At 33.4% G+C, this 13316-nt stretch overlaps 1 protein-coding gene across 1 annotated transcript in view; it reads right to left on the minus strand.

The window, feature by feature from the left end:
• The window catches only part of LOC118282010 (small conductance calcium-activated potassium channel protein), a 339202-nt gene extending 326991 nt beyond the window's left edge, over window positions 1–12211 (minus strand). Inside the window, exon 1 of the mRNA XM_050707802.1 lies at window positions 12082–12211. The gene's annotated coding sequence lies outside the window, so the exon portion shown is untranslated. The remainder of the gene's footprint in view (window positions 1–12081) is intronic.
• Window positions 12212–13316: the final 1105 nt, after the last annotated feature.

Raw genomic sequence — 13316 nt, forward strand, 5'->3', positions numbered from 1 at the left:
TAAGGAAACGAACGTACATAGAGCTGAGAACCACCTACTACGTTTTTCACTCAAGAACCTCTTGTTCTTTAATTCTATACTCTAAAAATAAACAAATTGTTTTTATCGATCCTTCCGAGTACATACAAAATGATTTCAGAATATTAAACTAACAAATGCGTAACGGTAAGCGGTGCTTTGTTCAATTATGTATGACTTTGATACTGTACAGACGGACCACTTTTTAATCGCATTGATGACAACATTGAAATCGTAACAGTAATTTACGTAATGTAGTTTTAATGTGAAATCACTCATTAGTACTTTGGGAATGAATAGTGAGAGTATCCTAAGATACTTTTTAAATATATCTTATGGTCTTGCTTTATTTTGAGATAAAACCAAAAGTACATGTTAAGTACAATGCATGATACAAGCTGATCTATTCAAAAAACTAAAGAACACAAAAGTGGGGATCTGCGTAATTTAGTTAACTTTAAAAAAAACACTAACCTGCATCAGTATTTTCTCCTGTATCATATGTGCGTTAACAAAAATATAAATTCACATACACATCACACCCAGACCCGTAACAACAATTTGTAGTCCACATCACAATTGCTCCGTGCGGGAATCGAACCCGATACACGTTGCGCGGCAGCCGGTTGCCCAGCAATCGCACCAACAAGTTTATAACCTTTTTCTGCAAAAGTTTCACTCTCAATAATCACAAATTAATTATTGTTGCTAACAAGCTAACTTTTTGTAGCGTGAAAGTTGCTAACAAGTTGCTCGTTTGAAAAAGTTCTATACAAACGAAAATTGGGTCACGCATAGAGTGTAACATTAAAACAGTCTTAGAATTTAATTACGAAAATAACATCGGTCAGTTTGGGGGAACTGGATTGATGATCCTTATTAACATTTGCTTAGGACTTAGAAATGGGTACTTATTTATTAGACTTTAATCAGCACTGACTGTTTTTTTTTTTGTTTGATTCAAAGTTTCATCGGATTCTTTCTTTATTGAAATTGTTAGACTACCTAGCAACTGTTTGAAACAATTTCATGTTTCAATTTTTATAATGTAAATGTTTGAAACTTCTTCGCCTTTTTTAAACTTTGTTAAGTTTTTCTTAGTTCGTATGAAATATTCACATCGAATATAACGTCACAGTTATTGAATTATTAGTTCAAATATAACTCCTAATATTGTTATATTGAAAAAATAATTTACAATACTATTTTTCTAAGTTTGAAGAATCTCAAGAGTGTTAAAGTGAATACACGGAGACAAAACTGGTCTCGAAAGATTTAAAACTTTTCTAGAAATAAATTCTAAGTTTAGAATGACTCCCGGGAATCTAGATGTCCTATACTTAGATATAATATGATATCGAAGTTTGATATCAATATATTTGCTCGCGGGACACTCCGATAAATATTTTTCTGTAAAATATGAGAGTATACGCTGTTGGTTTGCAGTCGTTCCATAAATCTGTACCTATTCATGTTGAGGCGTGGTGGAGTTTTCCCGCTATCGGATTTTAATATTTATTTACCGATTGAAATGCTAATTTTATACTCGTTTTCACGATAAGTACTTAAATAAATTAAAATTGATAAATGTATAATTAAAGCTACAATCATTTTTAGGAGCCGAGGATCAGAGAGCTACACCTAAACGTTTAGTACTCATTTTATAAGTACACGACTCTAAATTAAAGTTGGCATATCTACAATACCAAAGTGAAGATGATGAAAAAATGCGAAAGTTTGTATATTTGTTTGCTTGCTGAAAGATCGAGATGAAATTTAGAACCACTGTTCTAAAGTGAATGGCCGAAGTGATTTTTATTAAATTCGAATTAAAAAATCCCACAAAAAAGCAGGCAAAGCCGCAGATCGAATCTAGTAACTAATATATAAGAATGGGACGATTCCTAAAGCACTTACCGGATTTTATTCTACCACTAAAACATTCAATATTAGCTTTAATAACAAGTAAGTATATTCGCATATGTTTGATATAAAACTTCCGTTAGCTCTGGCTGTTTGAAAGTCATAAGGAAATTCAAATGTGAAAATTTTTAAAAGTTTCATAATATTCCAGCTTGAACTTGTGCAGTCTGAAGTCAAATAATGATCTTATGTGCGACTTTAAAACGCAGTTATATTTGAAAAAAAAAAAAAATTTTTTAGCATTAGGTATATCTTTGTTTATATTATAACTTTCGTGAGACATACTAAATTATATATTATGTTTTTCGGTTTGCTCACGAAATCATTTGAGGAGGAACACGACCAGTTTCAAGCCATGCTAGAGGCTCATATTCATGAGCAGCATTCCGCGACACACGACGCGGCAACTGTCGCGTTGCTACTATATGAGTAGCCTCTAGAGCGGCTTGAAACTAGTCGAGTTCCTCGTAATATTTACATAAAACTAATCAAAGTTTAGGGAGTCCCACTCCCTAATCTTTGATTATTAGCATTAAGCTATTTCTACGTATAAAACGTACCTAGAAGTGATGTTACGCGATATTTTAAATCAATATATCTCCGACGGTCTACAAGGCGGACATTAAAATAAAAATTAGTCATTTACCCTGTGTGTAATTATGACAAACTTTGAAATGAAAAACTCAAAATATTATTAAATGTGTCATATTCTTAAGTTTTAAGTAAAAAAACCGCGATAAACCATTTATTATTCGTACGGTACAGTCTAAACAAAGTACCACATTTCAGACTGGATTCCGATTTACTTTTATGGCAGTAGTTTTATATTTACGAGTTTCACTCAGAGTATAGTGCTTGCTTCTACGAATAAAATGTTTTGATAAATGGTCGAGCGACGGTACGATAGGTTTCACCCATGGGTGCGACTGTCGCTGTATTTTAGCTGCAAAGCTCTTTGTGTTATAAAATGCAGGTCAAACATGAATAAAGCATGGCGTTGTTAAAATGCAATTGGTTGCAGGAAATGATAATAAGAGTGTAAAGTTGGTTGGGTATAATATTTTTCTTTTATGTTTTGTCGTTTTCTAAGTTAGTGGCACTGAATTTTTGAATCAGATATGGTACGATTTTAGTATAGTTAAGTAAAGGTATGGCTTTATTTGATGATATGGGTATGAGAACCTTTTTTATACAATGGAAGGCAAATTATAAGACAGATCACCTGATGGCAAGTGATCAGCGCTGCCCTGTGACACCCGCAACACCAGAGTAGTCACAGGTGCGTTGCCGGCATTTTAAAAAGGAATACGCTGTTTACTTGAAGGTTTGAAGGTCCACTTGACACCTACCATTCAATACATTATTTTCACGTATATAGGGTTTATCTAATATGTAGTGCTCATAACCATTTCTTTGGAATGAAAACTGAGACCATAAAATGTTTAAAAAGATAACAACTATGCAAAGGATATAAGCAAACATTGATCACGCTAAAAACTTAATAAGCATTATATAAATATCCTAATACCATTGGCACAAACGTGTATAGTCTAGGGGAATCAATAAAACGCCATCTGTCGGCTGTAGGCTGGCCACTAACGAGACAGGTAACACGCAAAGCTTATATCTGCCAAATTAGACTCGACCGAAATTAGGTTAGGGGGCTGAGTGTTCGTTGTTGCTTTAGAACGGTAGTTTAATAGTATAATTGACAGGAGAACAATCAGTTTATGGAGATTTGGGTCATGAGGTGAAGAATACTTCAGATAACTAGACTTGGCGGTCAAGGTTGCTAGATTTTGTAAGTGGGTTGAATTTCTAATCATAAAATATTTGCTGATGTATTGATTTTACTGTACTAATTTTACCATCAAATTATCAGCCATCATCCCTTCGTTTTGGTTCACTGCTAGACACAAACTTCTTCAATAACTTACCTCTAAGTTCTTCTATCCCACCATTCTTCTTCCCACGTCTACTTTAACGAAGATCGAACTTTGACAAATGTGATAAGCCGATTGCTGTTTCAACTGCCTATGTTGATTTTGTTTGACCCTAGGGTTAAATTTCTTATTGGTTATAGGATTTGGATCAAAGTTACCCAAGCGGGTTAAAATAACCGGAACTTGTCCGGTATAGGAATAAATTAACATATTCCACTTATTAAGTATTCCGGAAGGATTTTTCTTCGACTGTTAAGACGTAAACGTTTTCCAGCCTCACTTCAAGACTACTTCGAGTACATGGAGACAGATAATAAATGGTGACAAGTGGACTATCACTGCCACTATATTCATTAATAACTCAAAAGGACAGGATGTAAATAAAATCTTATTGATAGTAAGAAGGCAATAACCGTCATCAATGATTGTATCATTGAAAATTTATGAAGGTACTGAAGGAAAATGAGCCTTCCTATACATATGTTAGAATTTCAGTGAAGCCAATTCCAGTGGACCTTTCTAAAAGATTGATGGCGAGTATCCATCTTATTTTATATCCGTGACATTACTTTGAGGCAAATGTCAAGCGGTCAGCGACCGTAACATTCGTCTTGTATCAATTTGTATCTTGTATTATCATGTCGAAAATGACAGTTATGTGTAAATTGATATATTTACCTGTCCTCTAATATGGAAAAAGTTTCTTTTTTCTTTCTTTGTTATTTTCTACATAATTTGGTAAAGATCTCTTTACCATAGTATATAGGGCACAGTAACAATACTTATAGTTGTTCTTTACACATTTGTATATGGTTTACACATTGTGTATGGTGGTAAAATAAAAACTACTTATTGAGTTTTTAAGTTCGATTTTACGACTTATAACAAAACGACCGAAAAGCGAGTTCTATGAATAGAACTTGTTATATTTTTCTTTCAGAGTATAAAGCTTCAATAGTTTATAGATCTTTTTAAGGAGGGGGGGATCAGACTCCTATGACTTGCGACGCACCGCACGCACTTCTCCTGCTTTTCGAGCCGGAGCTACCCTTGGTCGCCACCCGCTAGGTAGTCCGCAGCTTCCGGATGGCAGGCATCAGTCGCGCGATCCTCGTCGCCCGGAGTGTCTCTCGCGACGGCTGAGGTGTGAGGTTCGTTCGCTAGTTTCTAGTTTATAGGCTCGTTTCTAGTTTATAGGTCTGTTATACATATTTCGAGCATGATTTTTATAACCATTTAATTTAAAAAAAATGCGTGTCCTAGTTAATTTTTTAAAACTAGCGCCTGCAAAGCCTGTTTTGTGAGCAAATGTTTAATTAGCAAACTTTAATATTTCAAGGAAACTTCAAAGAGGGAAGTGAAACTAATTACCTACCTCTTAATAGGCGTAATGATTACGTTCATTACTAAAGGTCGTATGTGTGATTCTCTCATATATGTTTATAGCCCTTCTTATGTTTACTTTAAGGGTTATTACCGTGTAACACTAAAATGAGGTACTATGATTAAAATCAAAGTAATTTTGGAACCGAATTAAACTTAATGGTTTATAATAAGTTGAATGTTCACTGTAAACGAATGTTTGTCACATACGTATTTGGTTACGTCCTTCATAGAAGAAATAATTATGAAACATTTTACTAACTTAATTTTAGGTTTATATTTTATGTTTGTAAACAAAATATCATTATGCTACAAGTCCAAATTTGGAAAATGCGCCACTTGTGCGCCTATTGAATCAAAATATACCAACTCTACCTCTCCAGCGACTGTTTCAAAGACGAGTCTTACCGATGGAATTAATAGCTAACCAATGATTAAGTTATGATTAAAATATATAAAACAACTTTATATGTAACACCAAAATATTTAAGTGCGTCGTCATATCTTTTATAAAGGTATAAACGACTTCAATATCTTTTATAAAGGTTGCATATTACAGCGCATATTGCTACTATACAATTTACACTTACTTTTCACCATTTGTGTTAAAAATCCCATGTTATAGGAGGTGAGTATATAGCAAAATATTTACAATACAAATACAAATTCTACTAATAAATTTAATATTACGAGCGTATAACAAATTCACAATTACACTCCAATTATGATAAACACACAAACGCAAGAACTTAATATTATGGTTTAAAACATTCACGAATTGAGAATATTATACAATTTCTTCTTGTTACGTTTAAAACGTTTCCTGGATCTTGTAATAACAAAATTGTAGGCTCATTTTAGCAATGAAAATGTTCCCGTGAGATTTTTCCAAGAATCGTAAATGAATATTTGATACACAAAAGCTATGGTAGGGGCCAAAGATGAGTTCGATCATAATAATGTAGGTAGTATTCAGAAGAGGTTCCATATTAGAGTAAGGATCCTTATTGTATGCCATTCTATGTATAAAAATGTGTTATTTGAACTTCAGTTACGGTGCTTTTCCACCAGAGATCTACGTTGCTGTGGATGCGTTTGACTGCCACCAATCATATTTATTGGTACACATAGCTTAGCATTGGTGGAAACGGACTCAGCTAATCTATGTTTTTTATATGGAAAGATGCGTGCTATGGATGTGTGCTATGCGATAAATCGCATATTCGAGCTGCGCATCTTCCTCGCATAGATACATAGCTTAGTATCAATGGAAACATATGTGTGTGTGTGAACTTGTACGTTTGTAAGACAAATAGCATACATATCTCTCAAAAAATGGCTGTATATTTACATGTTTACACAGAAAACAACATGAAGTTATATTGTGTGTTTCGAACCAACATTTCTAGAGGAACTGAATAAACAGAACACAGATCTCTGTATTCTCCATTGAAGAGCCTCAGGGTTGAAATATCACTGGAGTTACTCAACACTTTTCAAAGGAATCTGTTTACCAACGTGCTTGCAAAGCTCTCGTGGTGAGCGTTACTTGTGTGAAGAAATTTGAACCTTAAGAAAATCTTCAGAAAGGTCTGATTGGGGTGTCTAGTGCTTGTATCGTTGAAAGACGTTGCCTTTTTTGTGTTTGTTTGTAAAATTTTGATGGTTTTTGTGTCATAATTCTATGCTTTTAAACACACATAGAAACAATAAACTTAATGAAGTGTAATTCAACTGCTTCTATATTTTACAATTTATTTTTAACTATCATATATACATAACTTCACTCGCCTGTCTCCCTTGTAATAGACAAACTATGAAACGCCAATTGCTATAAATCTTACATACGTCTTTCGTTTCATCAACAGTCTTCAGTCGTAAATGCATGCTCGTTGGTTGAGGATACTTTTAATGTTGTCCTTCTTTAATATACTCGAGCTCGATCAGGAAGTAATGTTGTGAAGTTATTCTAATACTTTGATGGTTAAAGTAAAAATGTGGTACACACTTTTCGTTAGGTGACTCCTATGATATTTAACAATTAAATATTTTACTAATGTCATAAATGAGAAAAACGTTTGTGCTCTTTCATATCACCGAAGCGGAGAGTAGAAGACCCTGTAAAGTAGCGTTAGACTGTACAGTTGAAACAGTTTCACTTATAATGTCCATAGTTCTGCTTTTTATAACCCGAGCGATGAAGAAGATATGTTAAATCATGTATCTGTCTACTAATAGGAAATGTTTTTAGTCCCAGGTGTGATTTTTAAAAGTAGATCAAATTAAAAAATAACTCCGATTTGTTGCAACCGTCCCCATACCAGGGGCGGTTGAAACAGTGAATGGGGTCAGTTGAAACACATGCGAATAATACAAAATATAATATTACAACACGTTTTAGTAATTGTTTATTTTAAATCTAAGAATAATTAAGTAACTCTGTACATTAGTAATCAGTTTCAATATTTATATACTTGAAACGATATTTTTAATCAGCCTTTGTGTTTTAAAGCACACTATTCTAAAATATATATAATCAATCATCAAAAAACTAAGTAACTACAAATTACTTAACATTGATTAAAATTCACGTAAATTACTCAAAATCAACTGTTTGTTTTTTAAACATAGCAAACTAAACAATAATATTTAAAAAAAGTGAAAGAAAACAATTTTTGGCTTTCATTAGTCCAATAAGGATAAGCCAAATTTAAAGACAATTGCACTCTTCACACGTTCACATTAAAAAATTTATATGGTGTAAAAACAAGAAAAAAATAATAAGTACACTATTTCAACCGTACCCAAAAAAAATGTTTCAACCGTCCCCAACTCCTACTTTAGGTAAAATTCAGTTATTAGTCATTGTAACAATAATGGAACGCCAATTCGCCATTCGCCAACGCATTCTGCGCGCGCCCCGCAGGATTGATGCCGACTCGGAACTACGGACTGACTAGCGGGTTATCGGATCGTAAAGCAGGATTAGGAACGGGGTAATGTTTAGTCAATAAGAGTCTGACATTACATCCCGCCTCGCCCAAGGCGGGAGAAGTCAATGGATGATTATCCCCCCTTTTCGTCATCATGTTTTTTATATATTTTTCTGAAGCAGTCACAGCAACATTTAAAGGTAAATATGTAACATATTGTATAAAATGCCCAACAAAATATATATGTATTGTAGAAGCCCTTTTATCACATTAAAAGGTCAATTTATTGATATCTAAGAGAGCGGAACTAAGAAGGATTTGCTTGGCTGACCATATCGGGTTGATCCTATTTTATACGGCTTCAGAAAGACTTATTTATAGTCTAAGACCTAGACTTAAGATTTACGTACCGACATATTTAAAATCTAAGTAGATATATTCTTTATCTATACTGTCCATGTTCAGTTAAGTTACCATTCATCAACAGCCTATAAGTGGCCACTGCTGACCAAAGGCCTCTTCTCACATGGAAAAGAGTTGAGCATTTGTCGCCACGCTTGCTCAATGCAGGTTAACTTCAGAAGTTATCATTGAAATCATGATAATATTTTATAAATAAGTTACAAAATAGCACTTTTATACGTCAATACTTTACAATTACGCTAATATTTAAAAAGAAATAGAAAATTAAATAGATACATTTTAGTCTCTTTTAAGGTCCAGACAAAGTAAAAAATAATTTTGCGACATCGTATGAGTGCTTTTCCACCAAAGATTGAATCTAAAATGATCGTTCTATGAAGATGTAAAAGTTAAGCTGTGAAACTATGTGATGGTTTCCACTGGATATGATTTTTGGAATTCAAACGCATCCACAACAATTTAGCATAGCATCTCTAGTACAAAATCACCCTACCGATGTCATGCAATTTTACTAAAAAAAAATCACATAAAAAGGATTTCAACTATTTCATGATTTTAGAAAATCCACAAAATCTAACGCTTTAACCTTGTTCTACTAACCACCTCATTAGAAACTCAATTTATTTTCACTAGCTAGGTACTAATGAAATCCTGTCATTTTGAAATGGTAAGACTTAGTGGTCTATCTGAGCTGGTACAGACTGATACCAGGGTTTTAATTAGCGCGTGACTTTAGTAATTAAAATACTTTTGGGACTCGAATAGAGCACGCCATCTACTAAATACATCGGAGTAATGACGTCATTTTTGTCCAGCCGCTATAGACAAACGGCTATATTATAGTCAGTGGAGTAGCGTGGTTTGGCTCGTATGAAAAATTGTTTGAGGCTCCTTTTTAGGGTGTGAAAATCGTACAATGTCTGCTCTCGTCCTTGGGTGAGGCGAGATAGAATACAAATAAAAAATATTTTTTTTCTATGATTATAATGCAAGTCGAACGAGTGAATAGAGAGATGCTTAACACATGAGCTTGATGTAATTTTACAATTTTTTTATGATCAAGGGCGGGTTAAACCTATACTATAAATAGTTTAAGAAACGTTTGAAAAAAAGTACTAAACTAATTTCAATATTTTAAATTTAATGAAAACCCCTCGTAACTAGATTATAAACTAGCTCAGCTTTTGGCTTATTTCAAAGTAAATACCAACAGCAAACATTAAGCAAACTAACTCATAAATAACATCTGATCTTCAATGCCCGAAATAAATGACCATAAACAAAATCCATTTACAGATATTTGGAAAGGGTGATTCCTAAGAGTATTGGAAAGTATGAAATTACTTACAACGCATAAACTTTGACATTTTGGCTACGAAACTTTAGTTCCAGTCGTTCGGCAAACCTGAGGGTCTAGTGCGAGTATTTTTGAAGTTATCACGATGAAAATGTTAACGCGTTTAGCCCTCTGATTGGTTGGCCAATTAGAGCTGGCCAATCAGAGCTCTAAACGTTATAAGCGTGTCAATTGCGTTATCGTAAAACAAGTTCGCACTAGGCCTTCAGGTGAACTTAGTAAAACTTTCGTTTTAAGAAACTCTAGTGGACTTTCCTAATCTCTGATTAGTTAAGGATTGCTATTAGGGGAAAATGATTTAGTTCCAAAGTTTGTTTGAAGTTTGATCCCGATATGAATCGTAGTGGCATTTGGATTAACTGTTAATACTTGTAATAGTTTCATGGACAGCCATTTTCACTAGGCCGATATTATAGCCTATCATTAAGCTGATAGCCAGTCATTTCATCAATCTCATGAATTTTTTTCGTATGTAAAAACAATTTTTAGCGAATTTTCAAACGACTAGCTATAATATCGTATGCATATGTTCAGCACAGTAATTACCAAAGATAGCCAAAACATTCACAATTTTTAGGATAATGCGAAATAAACTACAAACTTATCCCTTTTCTAAAAATATCAGCATCATCCAGATTGGACAATACAGAAACTAATAATGTTTAAATAGATACGATAATAGGAAGGAAAATATTTTGTAAAAGGACCCTTATAAACACAAAAGGCTTTGCTGGCATTCCATGACAATGCGATGTTTGTCTATGCATGCAAATTTATATAAATAAGGGCTTAGTAAAGCCCAGCTTCCAACGAAAACGATATTTTCCGGTATTAGATACAAATCGACAATCCAGCTTAACTGGCGATTGCAGCAATAGAGATATTGGATTTTCAAAGCGGGCTAAAAATATACTTTATTTATTTATTTTATATTAGGAGAACCAACAGTTAATATAAAACTGACACAACAATAAGTATAGCTACATGAAACCAAAAGCTCTCACTGATAGACACAGAAGAAGTGATAGAAAACCAAGGAACAAGGAACCTAACCTAACCACCGCACTCAGAGACAATGAATGATTACTTAAACTATTCCTTAGTGACGATTTCTAAGGACTGGGCTAAGTAATCATTAAATGACTCTGAGTACGGCGGTAATAAACATTAGCAAGCACTTACTATAATTATGATAAATTAATAAGAACTGGATCTACTGTATCTGCTATGTAGCTAAGTTGTAAAAATATGTGACTGTTTCCATCGATACTAAGCTATGTAGCTGTGCGAGTAAGATGCGTAGCTCGTGTACGAGATTTATCGTTAGTAGGAAAGCCATCCATAGCACGCATCCACAGCAACGTAGCATAGCACATCTGTGGTGGCAAAAGCACCCTTAATTTAAATAGGCCTATGCATTTTCATGATGATCGATCGTTAACATGTGACAGTATAATTAAGGAATATGTAACAATATTTAATACATCACCATTGTTCATTAATTTAAATAAATGACAACGGAGCATTCACACTGTATGCCAGTGTAATTAATTTGTAGTAAGCACAGATTTATGGACGCTGTGCTATAATTAAAATGTGGTATTTTTTTAAATAAATACTTAATTATAACTGACATGATGTATAATATTAATTTGCGAGATATTGTCATTGCTACTGTTATAAATATACGCCTACATATCAAGTGACGATAATAAGAAACAATATTTTTTTTAATTATAAAAGTAAGCCTTTTATAAAGGGAATCATCATCCAATAATTTAATCCGCCTCGGGCGAGAGGGAGTGTCAGATTCTACCATCCCGTTCCTAAACCTGCTTTTTCAGCCAGAGTCCCAATAAGTCCCGCTAGGCAGTCCGCAGCAAGAAACTAACCCTACTGTAACTTCCTCTAAAAGGCGGGAGAAGTCATTGTATAATTTTCCCCACTCAAAAATTCAACAATCAAAAGTGTAACAATATTTACAGAAGCAGGCAACGTTTTAGTTTTTAAGTACATCCAAGGACACACACAATAAATTCTTGATAATCTCCTGCATTGCAACAATGCGTTTAAAGTAAAATAAACAAAAGTATATGTTTACCAAAACTTAACACCATTCTGGTCCAGTCAGCAACACAAATCACATTCTTACACTTACACTCCACTAAAAACACGACACTTTTCACTAAAAAAAGCAATAAGTACTTTATGCAAAATCTACAACTTTAAAAACTTAAGAAAACTAACAATCACTTTGAACTGCTATGTACCTACTACGGAAACTAATACTGTTATCAATATACATATAACACATAACTAAACGCAACTTCCTTCAAAGATAAATTATTATTTGTCCCTATTTTAATAACGATGTGATTATTTTTTAGTAATAGGTAGAAAGACACTGATAAAATATATAAAATCTCATAAAAAAGTAGTCAACTATTAATATACCTAAATAGAAGTATTTTGCGCATTTCGAGTTCTACTGTGTCCGTAATATTCCAATGACTGGAGTATAAAATATACCTATATTTACATCTACCGCACATTTTTATTGATTACTGATCGATATTTTATAGTACCTATTTCCATGTGACGATAATATCAAAATGTGATACGGCATTTGGAACTCTAATGTGTTGAATAAAAGATGAAACTTGAACAAAAAACGTGAAACAAGTAAAAACTTGGTCATAATTACTTGAAACTTAAATGAGAATTGCAAAAGCGTAACTAAACACTGCCCTTAAATAAAGCCACAAAGCCACGCTACCAGAGACTTTTTAAACCATAATAATATATCTAAATCAGTACTCAACCCGGAAAAGAAAACCCAAGGATTTTCTATGACAATGGTGTTCTAATTTGCAATCAATTTCCATAAAAATGAGTGATGGCCGAATAAAAGAACCATACCTATCATGTAGATATGTACGTAGATACGTTTCCTTTTATAGAAACACTTAGAAAGGCTTAATGGCTTTAGGGTGAAAAACTGACGGAAGCCACCCGAAAGGGTCAAAGGGATGTTTCATTAATTCTGCCCGTTAACACAATGTGTATAGACAGTCTTTCTTTTAAAGAGTATTCTTTCGTTAAAGATTAATCGGTTGCAAATTTGCAATAAAGATACGAAAAAAAAAAACAATCCTTTACATTGACCCAATTTTAGGTATGTATGTATTTACGTACGTTTTTGGGTTTTCATACGTATTTTTTATATTATAATTTACAATATAAAATGTACGTAACAATAAAAATGAATGCATAATTAATATGCCATAATTATCAGATTTACTTTTAATAATGTGCCGTTATTATTTCTTTTTAAGA

This window comes from Spodoptera frugiperda, chromosome 3 (assembly GCF_023101765.2).
Source record: "Spodoptera frugiperda isolate SF20-4 chromosome 3, AGI-APGP_CSIRO_Sfru_2.0, whole genome shotgun sequence".
In the NCBI taxonomy this organism is placed as follows: domain Eukaryota; kingdom Metazoa; phylum Arthropoda; class Insecta; order Lepidoptera; family Noctuidae; genus Spodoptera; species Spodoptera frugiperda.